The following is a 16,056-nucleotide window of genomic DNA, read 5'->3' as shown; positions in this document are numbered from 1 at the left end:
TCATCAGGAACTATGTGCCATTAAGCAGCACAATGTAACGTTGTAAAGCCTCCACTTTAGAAATTACATTCTTTTTTCTACTTGCCTTTTCAGGAAGAACTTGGTGTTTAGGAGGAAGCTCTTTTTCTCCTTGGATTTGTCTTTGTACTCAATATTACATGAGAGACCAAATTTCTTCACCTTTGTTTGTGTGTGTGTATGTGTATGTGTGTGTGTGTGTGCGCGTGCGTGTTTGTAGGAATTTTTAGAAATTTGTTAAATAGTCCAAGGTGTGACAAAAGTTTAAATGTACATTGTTAATGTCTTGCATCTTTTAGAAAGTTATTCTTTTTATTTATTTAAAAATGGGGGAGTTATTTTTGGTTGTGAGCCTACCCTTTAATGGCTGAGACATCTTGCCATGTTTGGTATTGATGACTGAAGACTCAGTTGAGAAAGAGGAACATAAAAGCCTTCTGTGGCAACCTCTATCTGTTCCCTTACCACAAGTAACAGCCTAGACATGAATCCCTCTGGCTGCATATGTAGCAGAAGATGGCCTAGTCGGCCAACATTGGGAAGAGAGGCCCCTTGCAAGGTCTTGCAACCTTTATATGCCTCAGTACAGGAGAACACCAGGGCCAAGAAGTGGGAGTGGGTGGGTAGGAGAGTGGGGGTGGTGGGGAGGGTATGGGGGACTTTCAGGATAGCATTTGAAATGTAAATGAAGAAAATACCTAATAAAAAATTGGAAAGAAAAAAAAAAGAGTTGCCATAGTTATGGTGTCTATTCACAGCAATACAAACCCTATGGCAAACTGCAATGTGGAAGAGTAAAGCAAATAAACCCTTCCCCCTCCCTCCAAAAAAGAAAAGTTGTGATAAAGATGCTGAGGTGTACACCTCTACAAATGAGGGCTGATGTGTGAGTGTGGGTGGAGAAGGAATCAGTATTCTTAAACAGACTGACCACTGGATCTTTGATCATGTTCCAGTGATTTACTCTCCCAGTTTTCATTGTCCTTGTCTTGTCCTCATCCTCCTCTTCGTCCTCATCCTCGTCCTCGTCCTCCTCGTCCTCCTCGTCCTCGTCCTCCTTGTCCTCCTCGTCCTCGTCCTCGTTCTCGTCCTCCTCATCCTCCTCGTTCTCCTCGTCCTCCTCCTCCTCCTCCTTCTCCTCCTCTTCCTTCTTCTCCTTTGTGAAGGAGGTTAAAATGATAGGAGGATGCAGATCTGGGGGGATTGGAAAGTGATTGTGTTCAGGGTTCATAACGTGAATTTCTCAAATAATCGGCAAAAATGTTATGAAAAAATGGAGAATGAGGGATTTAGAGAATTGTTGTGTTAAATAGTTACCTTTGGTTAAGCGTAACATGCTCAGTGTGATGTAGATCACTTTTGACTTGCATATTCATCCAAACTAACAAATAGACCATGTCCACATTTGTGTTCATGTCCTTGAGAATAGAATTTTTCTACCTACTTTGATATTTCAATATTATAATGTGTCAACAAAAGTGTTATGTATGTTTAGATTTATTGGGCATAAATATTATATTTTAAAGTGCTTCTGAAAGATAGGACTAGACAAATATGTAGTTGAAAGCATAATATTGCCATTAAAATAGCCTCTAGTCTTTAAAACATGTTAGATGGCATGCATTATAGTAAAGACGTGCTAAGTTGATGATGAGATCAGAGCCATTTTCCTGGTATGGCCTTATCAACACCTTTCCCCGACAATCTACAGTAACTGGCTTCTTCTCTAGTTTGATAGAGTTTTAAGGCAGAAAAAAAAAGAGCACTGGTCCTATAAGTATTGACACTTCCATTTTGAAATGACTTAAAAACAACTTCATCTAAAACACAATTCTCAATAAATTATATCTGAGACCTGTTACCATTGCAATTGTATTTCCTGATGAGTTTGATAATATCACATGATGGAATTCAGTTTGGATGCTATATTTTGCCTAGATGCTTCCACCAACATCAGAGAATTTCTTACTCATCCTTCCAGTTTTTGGTGATATCTCTGTAGGTAATATGTGATTCAGATTATACTTGTCTACATTTGGTATCTACATGGCTATTGTGTCAAGTTATGCATATGTGGCTGCATATGTTTGCCTTTGCCTGAAAGTTCTCTGAGGATAGAGACTGTGGCTTCCTAAAATTGCACTTATGCCTCACAAATAATGCATATTACATACATATTTTGTTGAGTAGTAAACATTAAAGACTTTTGGGTAGACAACATTTGTGGGGACGGAGTATAGTAATTAAAGAGAATGATTTGGAAAATATATAATTCTGTTAAAAAAGTAGGATAGTTATGGAATAAATATGTAGTAATGACGATGTATTTACTTAACATTTATTATAGTGAATAGAGATTGATTTAAAATGGAAGGGAATAAAAGAAGTTAAGATAGTTGACGTTCAATACCTAAGGACTGCTTATAGAAAGTAGTGATGGGATTTGAAGAAACTTGTGATTTCTGGCATGGAGATGAAGGCAAAAGTAACCACATCAATGAGATTCAAAATTAATTATACTGGGTTCTGTGCTATTTATTTATTTATTTATTTATTTATTTATTTATTTATACTTCTTTTACTTACTCACTTTGCATCCTGCTAACTGTCCCCTCCCAGTTACCTCCTCCCACAATCCTTCCCCCACTTGCCTCTTCTTCTCCTCTGAACTGGTAGGGGTCAACCTGGGTATTTGATTATTTGCCTCAGGAAACTATAGAGTTCTCAGGACAATGCTTATTATTGTCATTATTTGTTTGTATTACATTGATGAAATTGTTCATTCTTGATCCTGTCTGAGTTATTGCAAACAAAACATTTGAGCCACAGAGGCTACATGAAGGAGAGTTTTCTCTTAACTAAATTCATAGAGTTTAGTTTAGTTTTGTTTCGTTTTTTGTTTTTAATTTTCTAGGCGATCCTAGCTTATTTGAAATCATTTTAATCTCTTTTGTTTCCTCTTTATAAATTTTTCTTGCATCATGTTTTTGGTTTTGTGTGATTTGCCTATTTTTTTTTTCCTTTAAGACTCAGATGGCTAGAAAAGAGCATAGTTTTGGTTCCTTTAATTGTTTCCCTCACAATTTTAACAAAAGTCAATATAGCCATTTAAAATTTATTGAACACCAAACAAAAATAGAGTATGAGATAGTGATATAAGTCTTAATGCCAATGCTAACCAGAAATCCATTGCTCAAAACAAAATATTTGAAAAATATCAGAAAAACCCGAAGGAAGAATTATTTTGGCGTATGGTTTCTGAGGTTTTAGTTCATGTCCACTTGGCCTCATTTCTTTGGTTCATTTAAATGGTTGAAGTTTTTGCTCTTTTGGCACAGGAAAGCTGATTATCTTAGGGTGATATTAAAGAAGAGAAGAGTGGGGGTGAAGATCAGGAGAGAGAGTAAACATCCCAATTTATTTTTGCAGATATTTCTCTCTCCCGTTTTTTTTTTTTTTGACTCACAAAGTAATTCTTTACTGTTCTTTTCTTTCAACCTCCTTTAACTCATAATTTATTTTCTGTTCACTTTACATCCAAATCACAGCACCTATTCTTCCTATCCTGCCAGTCCCACCCTTAAAAATCTCTCCCAAAATACTCTCTCCTCTTCCCGTTATATAAGGGAAAGCCTCTGTCTTAGGGTTTCCATTGCTGTGAAGAGACACCATGACTGAGGCAACGCTTATGAAGAAAAACATTGAATTGGTGATGAATTAGCTTCTTAGTGGTCTATTTCCTCCACAAATCTTTATTTACCATTTTTCAGTAGTATCACCAACTTGGGGCAAAATATTCAACCCATAAACTTTTTTTAAAAATAATTTACACTCTTTCTCTCTGTCTCTGTCTCTCTGTCTCTGTATCTCTCTGTCTCTCTTTGAATCTCTCTCTGTCTCTCTGTCCCTCTCTCTGTCCCTCTCTCTGTCTCTCTCTCTGCATGTTTATGTATTATTTGTGTATGGTCTATGTACATTTCTATATACAAATCTGCCTTCCCATTTCTGTATCTATATACACAGCTATACATACACTTACACATGCAGAAGCCAGAGGTTGACTCCAGTTAGCTCCTCTTTCACTCTTAGTCTTACACCCTTGAGACAAGATCTCTCACTTTATCTGTAGGTAGGCTGGCAGCCAGCAATCCTCAAGACTGCTCCTGTTTCTGTTTAACAAACATCTGTGTTTCAAGCATTTTTGGGATCACGCCATACTTCTTATATGACTTATGCCAATTTAATCTCAATTCCTCATGACTATGTAAGCAGTATTGTTATCTGCTAATCTGCCTTCCCAGTCTCAAACCTATGAGCTTTAAAAGGTGCATCTGGAATTCAGAGAAGAGGACTTCCATAAATATATACAATGGCCCATATGTTTCATCAAAATCTTACAGATAATTCCCTTTAAAATAAAAGAAAAACTCACATCTCATTTAGGTAATATTTTAGTGTATTTTTAATATATGAATATTTGCTAACCAACATATATTATAATGTTTAACAATAAAAGTCAAAGTTAGGCATCATTGTCTCTAATTTACATAATATGAAGTTTAGAGTTCAGTTGGTAAGTCGTGGATAACTATATGAACAACAGATTGCATTATAATAGGTCTATTTGGAACCAAACTTTTATTTGCTTTCAAATTTATACTTAGAAATTTATTAGTAATTTGTTTATCTTGAAAATCTTGGATGCTGATATTAGAGGTCTCTTATAAATTCAGAGAAACTAAGTTTTTTTTTTTAATAAAAATTCTCTTTGTCTTCATTCACAGCTAGCCAGTGTATAATATTTATCCAATAGAAAAATGAGCAGGAAATTAACCATGAGTGAATGTGCAAAATATTTGTGACTATTATTTATTATAAAGGTTAATGATGGTTTCACTTCCTAGAAACATGACCATCCAATGAATAAATTCTAAGAGAACTGCTGTGCAGACGTTTTTATTTGATCCATCTTTTAAATTCAAAACTCAATATTTTTCTCTCAAATGGTTTTCTAAAAGGTCAAAATTGGCAACTGTCACAAGGTTATTTTGGAAATAATTAAGAGAGGTGCTGAACTGTGCATACACTGAATACATTTCACCAAAATAATCAGCATTTCCTGGACTGTCACTGCTGACTTTGCATTATTTTATTTTAGGGGTATTTATTTAGACCTAAATAATATCATTTTAGCAGGAAGTCAGTATGGCTATGTTTAATATACAGATTAATGACTTTTCATTTTACAGATCAAATCTTTCACTAAAATGGAAATCAAGGATTATTTTCATTTAAAATTAATCCAGACCAGGGTTATTTGAAACAACAATAACAATAACACAAATCTTATTGTGTATAGCATAAAATCTTAAGATCTCATTAATTGAAAACCAAAATTACTTGGAGAGAGATTTAAGGATTAATTTTTAAATCAGTTTTAATCTTCTATTTCATTTTTCATTATAATACAATGAAAATTATAATGAAAATGTCATCCTTAACCTTTAATATTCTTTTCTTATTTCAATTCATTTGATTGTAAGGACTCTACAGTTCTATCTACCAGAGCAACAGACCCAAATGTAGATATTTATAGCTAGCTAGTTGTTATACCCTGGTTTATACAATTAAGCTTTTGAAGGAGATGGAGTTTAAGCTAAGGCTATTTGTTCTAAGAGCTGTGTAGGGATGCATATTGAGCCTTATAGGGGAAACACACTGTGTGTCCAAATGGAAAACTGACTTTAAATTTGGAACTGGACTAACAGTTTGTGCGTGAATTAAATGTATTCAAGTTCAATTTCAAATTGAATAATTACATTTAGTTATGCTAATCATACTAATATGTGTTAGTATATATAGCCATAGTAATTTAATTCCTTTCATAAGCATATTGTCTTTATAAAATATGTGGGTATTTATTACAGAATATTCAGTTAATTGCTTTCTAACTCTAATTGAAAAAATTAACTGAAGTAAGCAGAAATAAATTTATAGAAATACTGGAAATTCTTTAACTTGGAAAGTTTCACAAGTGTCTAGCAATTTAAAAAAATGTAGAAATAATTATACTGAGAGAGGCATTTCAGACCCAGAAAAAGAAATATGGTATGTATTCACTTATATGCATATATTAGCTGTTAATGATAACCAAGCTATAGTCTGTGGAATCACAGAAATTAGGTTTAGAGTAAGAGATGCAGAAGGAGAGATAGATCACATCAGGAAAGGGAAATAGAACAGATAGCTATGGATGGATGGTAGTGATCACAGGAAGAACAGCAGAGTACAGGGGACATTGGAGGAAATACAGGGATAGACAGCAAAAATGAATGTCATTTGGGGGAGAAGTATAGAAACCTAGTACATTATAACCTTCTGTAAAATACCCATAATGAAAGCTATCTAAATGAAAACAGCAATAATGCGGAGACACAGCCTCCTGTCACCAAATAAAACTTCCAGTACAGGGACTGGATTATCTGTTATTGAGTTGTTGACCAAATGCCTGTCATGGGAATCCACAAACAACCCACGATGTTGCCAAGAATATATGTGGCTCTCCACAGCCTGACTCAAGTCCTATTGCTAAAGAAAGCACCTCCACAACTCATTAAATATAGAGAAGTCAGCCTGTTGCCTTTATCTCTAAAACTAGTGTCTTTGATACAGGAATATAATCTATATGCTACCAATGGGGGATTGTAAACACCGAGCAAGACACTAATACTTTTTATCTATCATCATGAATTTCCTGCAAGATATGCTAGGACAATGGTGGTACAATGTTCATGAAATAACCAATCAGTATCTGCTTTGACTTAAGCCCCACTCCATGATGGATCCTATATTTGTCACACTTCAGTGGACAAGATGCTGAGACTAAATACAGTCCAGGGACCTAGGGAAAAACGAAATACTATTGTACTAAAATATAATACAAAGAGGAAAGAAAATGACTGCTAATCACAGAAGTGTGTTATAATAAATCAATTTCTCAGTCAGCCATCATCGGAGAAGATTTCTTCTGTAACAAATGGAAAAACAGAGAGATCCACAGCCAGACATTACACAGAGACATTACACAGAGACCTTGGAACACTGAGTCCTAAATGGGATGTTTCTATCAAATGTCTTTCCTCGGGGCTCAGGGAATTATGTGGAAAAGGAAGCAAAGAGAACATACGAGCCAGTCGGGATGGAGAACACCAATGAAACAGGCCCCATAAATCGGTATGAAAGCTCCTTCGAATTTAGAGACTGAAGCAGCATTAACGGGGCTTGTACAGTTCTGCATTATGTCCACTGTGTTTTTATATTATGCCTTCTACTTCAGTGGTTTTTGTGATTCCTGAGTATGTGGACACGTGGGTTCCTTTTCTTGTGCCTTCTCTTGGGCTCTTTCCTTTCTGTGTATCATTCATATCTATATCTATATCTATATCTATATCTATATCTATATCTATATCTATATCTATATCTATATCTATATCTATATCTATATCTATATCTATATCTATATCTATATCTATATCTATATCTATATCTATATCTATATCTATATTATATCTAAATCTATATCTATCTATCTATCTATCTATCTATCTATCTATCTATCTATCTATCTATCTAAATTTCTCTTGGAAGCCTGTTTGTTTTCTAGTGAAACAAAGAAAAAGAACATATCCAAACAGGATGGAAGATGGGAAGGAATGGGAGGAGTCAGAGAGGAGAAATCATTTATTATTGCTTAAAGAAACCTATTTTTAATAAAAGAGAAAAATGTTCTATGATAGGCATTTTGGCACTTGCATGTAATTCTGCATGACAAAGGATGCATGGATGAATTTGAATTTTGGGTACATCCTGAACTTCAGAGAGGTGGGGGATGGTGGTGGTGGTGGTGAAAGATGAAGTGCTGTCTCTCATTTGTGGATCTTACCTGTAATTTTTAGATTTGTTTGTTTAACCTGGAATGTCTGTAGAGGTCAGAGACCTTAATTATGTGGAGGATATCAGAACACATGTGATTTTAACATAGACGGGATCCTCTAGGGCTTTAAATCTTAACTGTAATTCAGATAATTTATTGGGGAGAAAAGGGATAGAGGAGTAAGTTCAGATAAATAGATGATGTATAAAACTTAAAAGACCACCCTTTGTAAGGCAATTAAAATAAAAATGCTACATTCACAGTATTCACAATAAAGTAAAAAATCAGAAACAAATTTATAAAACAAACATTTTTGTGGAAAGTAGCAACTATAGGAAAAATGAACCCATCTCTCACTTTTTCCAGCTTCACTCAATAACACTATCAAATAAGCCAGGGGAACCAGGCCACTTAAAAAAGATCAAATGCCAGCACAGATATCTTAGCTATTGTTTATACTGGCTGAAGGTACCAATACTGACTTGCAAGTTAAATGAGCCTACACATTGACATGTAAAGACAGAATTTTAGTTGTGGGCTTACAACATTCTGGATATGTTCAACAAAGTCTAATAGGCCATTGTTGCCAACTCAGATTTCTATTCCCAGGAAAAACTATTAATCATAATCGGCAGAGAATGAAAACATTCTTTGGTAAAAACAAGTTTAAGCAATTTCTCAATACCAATCCAGCATGAAAGAAGGCATTAGAGGACTCCAGTCAGAAGATGACAACTTGTTTACATCTTTTCAAGACCAGCTTTTAGAGCACTGATTTTTTTTTCTTGGTTTCTTGGTTTGTTTGTTCTTCTCATTCATTTATTTTTTAAGTTTTTCTTGAAGTAAAAAAGTTTATTTTGGCTAATATTTAGAATATCTCAGTTTATAAGTGACAGACTTCTGTTTAAACATTTTTTGTGGTTATAATTTATACCACTCCCCTCTCTCTTTTATAGTCCTGGCCTCCTTTTTCTTTTCAACTTGTCCAATCTGTATAATGGGTTTCTTTATGTATGTTTTCAGGGCTGACTATTTGGCCCTGAACAGCCAACTGGAGAGCTCTTTCTGGGATCGGGGGCAGTTCTGGATTTCGCAGCATTCCTCACCTATAGCCCTTTGTGTATGATTAATGCTACATGGATTTTCTCCATCCAGTTTTGTGTCCTTGTCAGCTCACTTTTGGACAGTCATGCTGGTGAGATTTTATTGCTGTAGATTCTTATGTTACTAGGAGATACAATCTCACAGCAAATCAGGTCCTCTGGATTTTATAGTCTGTTTTGATATTTCTGATTTTTTCCCACTTACTTGATTCAAGGAAGTACAAATTAAAACAACCTTGAATTTTTCATCCTACACTAGTGAGAATGGCAAATAGCAACAAAACAACATGTAATAAACAAATATCGACAAGGATTTTGGGAAAGGGCTCTTATACTCATTTACTGTTGATAGGGGTGATAATTGCTGTAGCCCCTCTTGATATTAATGTGAAGAATCTTCCCAAAACTGAAATTAAGTCTACCATATGACACAGTTATATCTTGATTTCCAATGTGTCCAAAGGACTTGATATTCTATACTACAGATACTATCTCAGTAATGTTCATAGATGTCCTATTCAAAATTGTTAGATAATTAAAACAACATAAATATTCCCCAACAGATGAATGGACAAGGAAAACGTAGTACATATACACAGTGGAATAATATTCAATTCTAAGAAAAATGCAATCACATTAATTATAGAAAAATGGATAGAACTAGAAAAAATTGAGTAAGTTGAATCAGAACAAAAAAATCAGATGCTACATATTATTGCTTCTCTGGTTTTCTTGCTTCAAATCTTCAGATGTAAGTATATAACATGGTGTAACCACAGAAACCAAGAAAGGATAAATAGAACATGGTAGGTGATAGTGTGAGAGAGGAATACATCCAATTTGGGAAGAGGCAATGGAGAACAATACAGAAAGAGGAGGACAGAAAAAGAAAGGTCTATTTAAGATATTCACCAGGGGAGTCAGTAAGACTTCCAAAATGATACAGGCCATATGCATTGCCCTTGATTACCTCTGAGAACTTGAAGCTAAGGCCCTATTGTTAAATAGCCACACCCTTTTGCCACAGAGCTTGGAAAAAACAGCTTGGAAATTTCCTTCCTATTGGCTAGTTCTCATAATAATGAAAGCTATGAATTCTGCCAAGGGAGATAAAAGAAATCAGTAGTCTTCCCAAATTACAAAGCTTATCACCTCTGATGACTAGTCTGTCAAGATATGCCCAATGATGCAATTGTAGCACTTATCTTGGGGCTAAGTGTCAAGTCTCTTATTGGAATTAAAGCATAGAGTAGGTGAGGACTCATGCTAGGCACGGTAAGTAAGCCAGCTACCCACATTTTAGGAGGTCATAGATTCTAGAGAACATACTGTTGACATTTTCCTAAATAATTTTAGTTTCTTCTTGTAGTCTAGATACTTATCTTTATACATTTAGGTAAGTACCTCTCATCAAGCTCTGTTTTCTAACAGGAGTTCCAAAATTATCTGTTCTTCTACCTGCTTTTGGAACCCCTTTCCACCTACTGGGTTGCCTAGACTAACCTTCATATGAATAGAGGTGCCTAATCTTATGGCAATCTGATATGTAATGTTTGATTGATACCCCTGAGAAGTATATCTTTTACTAAAGAGAAATAGGAATGGGGTGGACTGGAGGAGACAGGAGGTAGTTGAGGAGGGAATAGGAGGAGAACAAGGGAAACTGTAGTCAAGTTGTACTATATGAGAGAAGAATAAAAACTGAAGAAAATAAGAGACCACAGGGTTTCTAACTCCAATTAATACACATGCAATGCTACCCCTACACTCAAAGCTTAGAAAGTAGTGTTGAAGGGGTGGCAAGTGTGATTGTAAGAACTGGCAGAACAAGATGACTTCTGTGAAATAACGTTTTCTAAAATCTAAAGGGGTGTTCTACCTATGAAATCTCAACAATATAGCTTTCTATATATGACATATAAGCAATCAATGGCTTAGAGAAGATATAGAATCAGCCATTTCCAATCAGTCTTCTCCAGTGATAAGCTTCCTGATATTTATTCCAATTCACAAATGTGTGTGTGTGTGTGTGTCTGTGTGTGTATGTGGGTATGACACAGCAACTTATATGTATACTCTATAGGCTAAAATAAGATTATTGCAATAATTACAGTATTTGTTCCAACAATATATTTCTCAAAATAATTCTGGCATAGTTTTTCATGCATAATAAAGGAAATATATTTTAGTCTGCCTAATTGCAATTATAATCCACACTTCATACCAGAAGATATTTAATAGGAAATGGCCTTCTAAAGTACTTCTTTGATCATCCCCCATTTGCTGAACTTACATTGATATATGGGCCATTGAAAAGGTACCTATGTGATACTTGTACTATTGTGCACAACTGTTCAAGTATTCTTTACATTTTAATTCAGAATAGATTCATATTATCTATTGGAAGTACTCCAATGTTAATCAACAGTTTTTTCCACTTTGTTTTATTAGTTATTTACTTCATTTACATTTCAAATGCTATCCCCCAAAGAGCTATTATCCCCCACCCCTGCTCCCCTCCCAACCCACTCCCACTTCTTGGCCCTGGCGTTCTCCTGTACTGGGCCATATAAAGATTGCAAGACCAAGGGGCCTCTCTTCCCAATGATGGCCTACTAGGCCATCTTCTGCTACATATGCACCTAGAGACAGGAGCTCTGAGGGTACTGATTAGATAATAATGTTGTTCCACGTATAGGGTTGGAGACCCCTTTAGCTCCTTGGGTACTTTCTCTACCCCCTCCATTGGGGGCCCTGTGTTCCATCCAATAGCATATTGTGAGCATCCACTTCTGTGTTTGTCAGGCACTGGCATAGCCTCACAAGAGACAGCTATATCAGGGTCCTTTCAGCAAAATTTTACTAGAGCATGCAACACTGTCTGCTTTGGTGGCTGATTATGGACTGGACCCCTGGGTGTGGCAGTCTCTGGATGGTCCTTTTTGCCATCTCAGCTCCAAACTTTGTCTCTGTAACTCCTTCCATGGGTATTTGTTCCCAATTCTAAAAAGGGGCAAAGTGTCCACACTTTGATCTTCATTCTTGACTTTCATGTGTTTTGCAAATTGTATTTTGGGTATTCTAAGTTTCTGGGCTAGTATCCACTTATCAGTAAGAGCATATCATGCGAGTTCTTTTGTGATTGGGTTACCTCACTCAGGATGATACCCTCCAGGTCCATCCATTTGCCTAGGAATGTCATGAATTCATTGTTTTTAATAGCTGAGTAGTACTCCATTGGGTAAATATACCACATTTTCTGTATTCATTCCTCTGTTGAGGGGCATCTCGGTTCTTTCCAGATTCTAGCTATTACAATTAAGGCTGCTATGAACATAGTGGAGCATGTGTCCTTCTTACCAGTTGTAACATCTTCTGGATCTATGCCCAGGAGAGGTATTGTTGGATCATCCCATAGTACTATATCCAACTTTCTGAGGAACTGCTAGACTGATTTCCAGAGTGGTTGTACAAGCTTGCAATCCCACTAACAATGGAGGAGTGTTCCTCTTTCTCCACATCCTCCCTAGCATCTGCTGTCACCTGAATTTTTGATCTTAGCCATTCTGACTGGTGTGAGATGGAATCTCAGGTTTGTTTTGATTTGCATTTCCCTGATGACTAAGGATGTTGAACAGTTTTTCATGTGGTTCTCTGCCATTCAGTATTCCTCAGGTGAGAATTCTTTGTTTAACTCTGTGCCAGATTTTTTAATGGGGTTATTTGGTTTTCTGGAGTCTATCTTCTTGTGTTCTTTATATATATTGGATATTAGTTCCCCTATCTGATTTAGGATTTGTAAAGATCCTTTCCCAATCTGTTGGTGGCCTTTTTGTCTTATTGACAGTGTCTTTTGCCTTATAGAAACTTTGCAATTTTATGAGGTCCCATTTGTTGATTCTCGATCTTACAGCAAAAGCCATTGCTGTTCTATTCAGGAATTTTTCCCCTGTGCCAATATCTTCAAGGCTTTTCCCCAATTTCTCCTCTATAAGTTTCACTGTCAATGGTTTTATGTGGAGTTCCTTGATCCACTTAGACTTGACCTTAGTACAAGGAGATAAGAATGGATCAGTTTACATTCTTCTACATGATAACCACCAGTTGTGCCAGCACCATTTGTTGAAAATGCTCTCTTTTTTCCACTGAATGGTTTTAGTTCCCTTGTCAAAGATCAGGTGACCATAGGTGTGTGGGTTCAATACTGGATATTCAAATCTATTCCATTGGTCTACCTGTCCGTCACTAAACCATGCTTTTTTTTTTTTTTTTTAATCACAATTGCTCTCTAGTACAGCCTTAGGTCAGGCATGGTGATTCCACCAGAGATTCTTTTATCATTGAGAAGAGTTTTTACTATCCTAGGTTTTTTGTTATTCCAGATGAATTTTCAAATTGCCCTGTTGCGGCCCGCCCGCGGTCCACAACACGAACGGTTCAACTGAGAATGGCAGTTCCCTGCAAAGAGAGGTAACTAGATAGGGCGGAAGAAAAGAATGAAGCCAGGACAACAAGTTCTGATCGAGGCTCAATTTAATATTTCCAGACACTCAGTTTATAAAGGAAGGGGGAGGGAACCCAATTTCCCGCCAAGTAACTCAGGGTCCAGTAGCAGGACGAACACGTGTGTGCCTTCAGGCAGCAAGGTCAGGTTCCAGCGGTGGGCGTGGCAGGACGAATGAGCCGGTAGCTCCACCCTAGAGCAGGCAGGTTCCAGGCTGGGGGGAAGGGAGACCACATTGCCCTTTCTAATTAGTTGAAGAACTGAGTTGGAATTTTGATGGGGATTGCATTGAATCTGTAGATTGCTTTCTGCAAGACAGACATTTTCACTATATTGATCCTGCCAATCCATGAGCATGGGAGATCTTTCCATCTTCTAAGATCTTTGATTTCTTTCTTCAGAGAATTGAAGGTCTTATCATACAATCAGATCGTTCACTTCCTTAGTTAGAGTCACATCCAGGTATGTTATATTATTTGTGACTATTGTGAAGGGTGTGTTTCCCTAATTTCTTTCTAAGCCTGTTTATCCTTTGTGTACAGAAAGGTAATTGATTTCTTTGAGTTAATTTTATATCCAGCTACTGCACAGAAGCTGTTTTTCAGTTTTAGGAGTTCCCTGGTGGAATTTTTAGGGTCACTTATATATACTATCATATCATCTGCAAAGAGTGATCTTTTGACTTCTTCCTTTCCTATTTGTATTCCATTTTTCTCCTTTTCTTTTAGAATTGCTCTGGCTAGGACTTAAATTACTATATTGAATAGGTAGGGAGAAAGTGGGCAGCCTTGTCTAGTCCCTGATTTTAGTGGGATTGCTTCCAGCTTCTCTCCATTTAGTTTGATGTTGGCTACTGGTTTGCTCTAGATTGCCTTTGTTATGTTTAGGTATGGGCATTGAATTCCTGATCTTTCCAAGACTTTTATCATGAATGAGTGTTGGATTTTGTCAAATGCTCTCTCAGCATCTAATGAGATGATTTTGTCTTTGAGTTTATTCATACAGCGGATTATGTTGATGGATTTCCTTATAATAAGCCATCCCTGCATCTCTGGGATGAAGCCTACTTGGTCATGTTGGATGACCGTTTTGATGTGTTCTTGGATTCAGTTTAAAAGGATTTTATTGAGTATTTTGGCATCGATATTCATAAGAGAAATTGGTCTGAAGTACTCTATCTTTGTTGTGTCTTTATGAGGTTTAGGTATCAGAGTAATTGTGGCTTCCTAGAATGAATTGGGTAGAGTAACTTCTGTTTCTATTTTGTGGAATTGTTTGAGAAGAACTGGAATTAGGTCTTCTTTGAAGGTCTGATAGAACTCTGCACTAAACCCATCTGGTCCTGGGTTTTTGTTGTTTGGGAAACTATTAATGACTGTTTCTATTTCTTTATGGGATATAGGACTGTTTACGTAATTACACTGAACCTGATTTAATTTTGTTACCTGGTATCTGTCTAGGAAGTTGTTCATTTCATCCAGGTTTTCTAGTTTTGTTGAGTATAGCCTTTTGTAGAAGGATCTGATGATGTTTTGGATTTCTTCACAATCTGTTATTATGTCTCCCTTTTCATTCCTCATTTTGTTAATTAGGATGCTGTCCCTGTGCCCTCTAGTAAGTCTGGCTAAGTGTTTATCTATCTTGTTGATTTTCTCAAAGAACCAGCCCCTGGTTTGGTTTTTGTTTCCATTTGGTTTATTTTGGCCCTGAATTTGATTATTTCCTGCTGTCTATTCCTCTTGGGTGAATTTGCTTCCTTTTGTTCTAGAGCTTTTTGCTATACCATCAAACTGCTAGTGTATGCTCTCTCTGGTTTACTTCTGAGGCACTCAGAGCTATGAGTTTTCCTCTCATGAATGCATTCGTTGTGTCCCATAAGTTTGGGTATGCTGTGGCTTCATTTTCATTAAACTCTAAAATGTATTTAATTTAATTAATTAATTAATTAATTTATTCCTGGACCAAGGTATCTTTGGGAAAGTATTGTTCAGTTTCCATATGAATGGTGGCTTTGTATTATTTACGATGTTATTGAAGTTCAGCCTTAGTCCATGGTGATCTGATAGAGTTCATGGGACAATTTCAATATTTTTGTATCTGTTGAGGCCTGTTTTGTGACCTAGTATATGGTCAGTTTTGGAGAAGGTACCATGAGGTGCTGAGAAGAAGGTATATCCTTTTGTTTCAGGATAAAATGTTCTGTAGACATCTGCTAAATCCATTTGTTTCATAACTTCTGTTACTTTCACTGTGTCTCTCTTTAGTTTCTGTTTCCAAGGTTTGTCCAGTGATGAAAGTGGTGTGTTGAAATCTCCCACTATTATTGTGTGAATTGCAATGTGTGCTTTGAGCTTTACTAAAGTTTCTTTAATGAATATGGCTTCCCTTGTATTTGGAACATATATATTCAGAATTCAGAGTTCATCTTGGAAGATTTTACCTTTGATGAGTATGAAGTGCCCCTCCTTGTCTTTTTTGATAACTTCAGGTTGTAAGTT

This window comes from Mus caroli, unplaced genomic scaffold, assembly GCF_978045245.1.
Source record: "Mus caroli unplaced genomic scaffold, Mus_caroli_1 scaffold_7, whole genome shotgun sequence".
NCBI classification, from domain to species: Eukaryota; Metazoa; Chordata; class Mammalia; order Rodentia; family Muridae; genus Mus; species Mus caroli.
The sequence above is the reverse complement of the archived record's forward strand: the minus strand, read 5'-3'. Positions refer to the sequence as shown.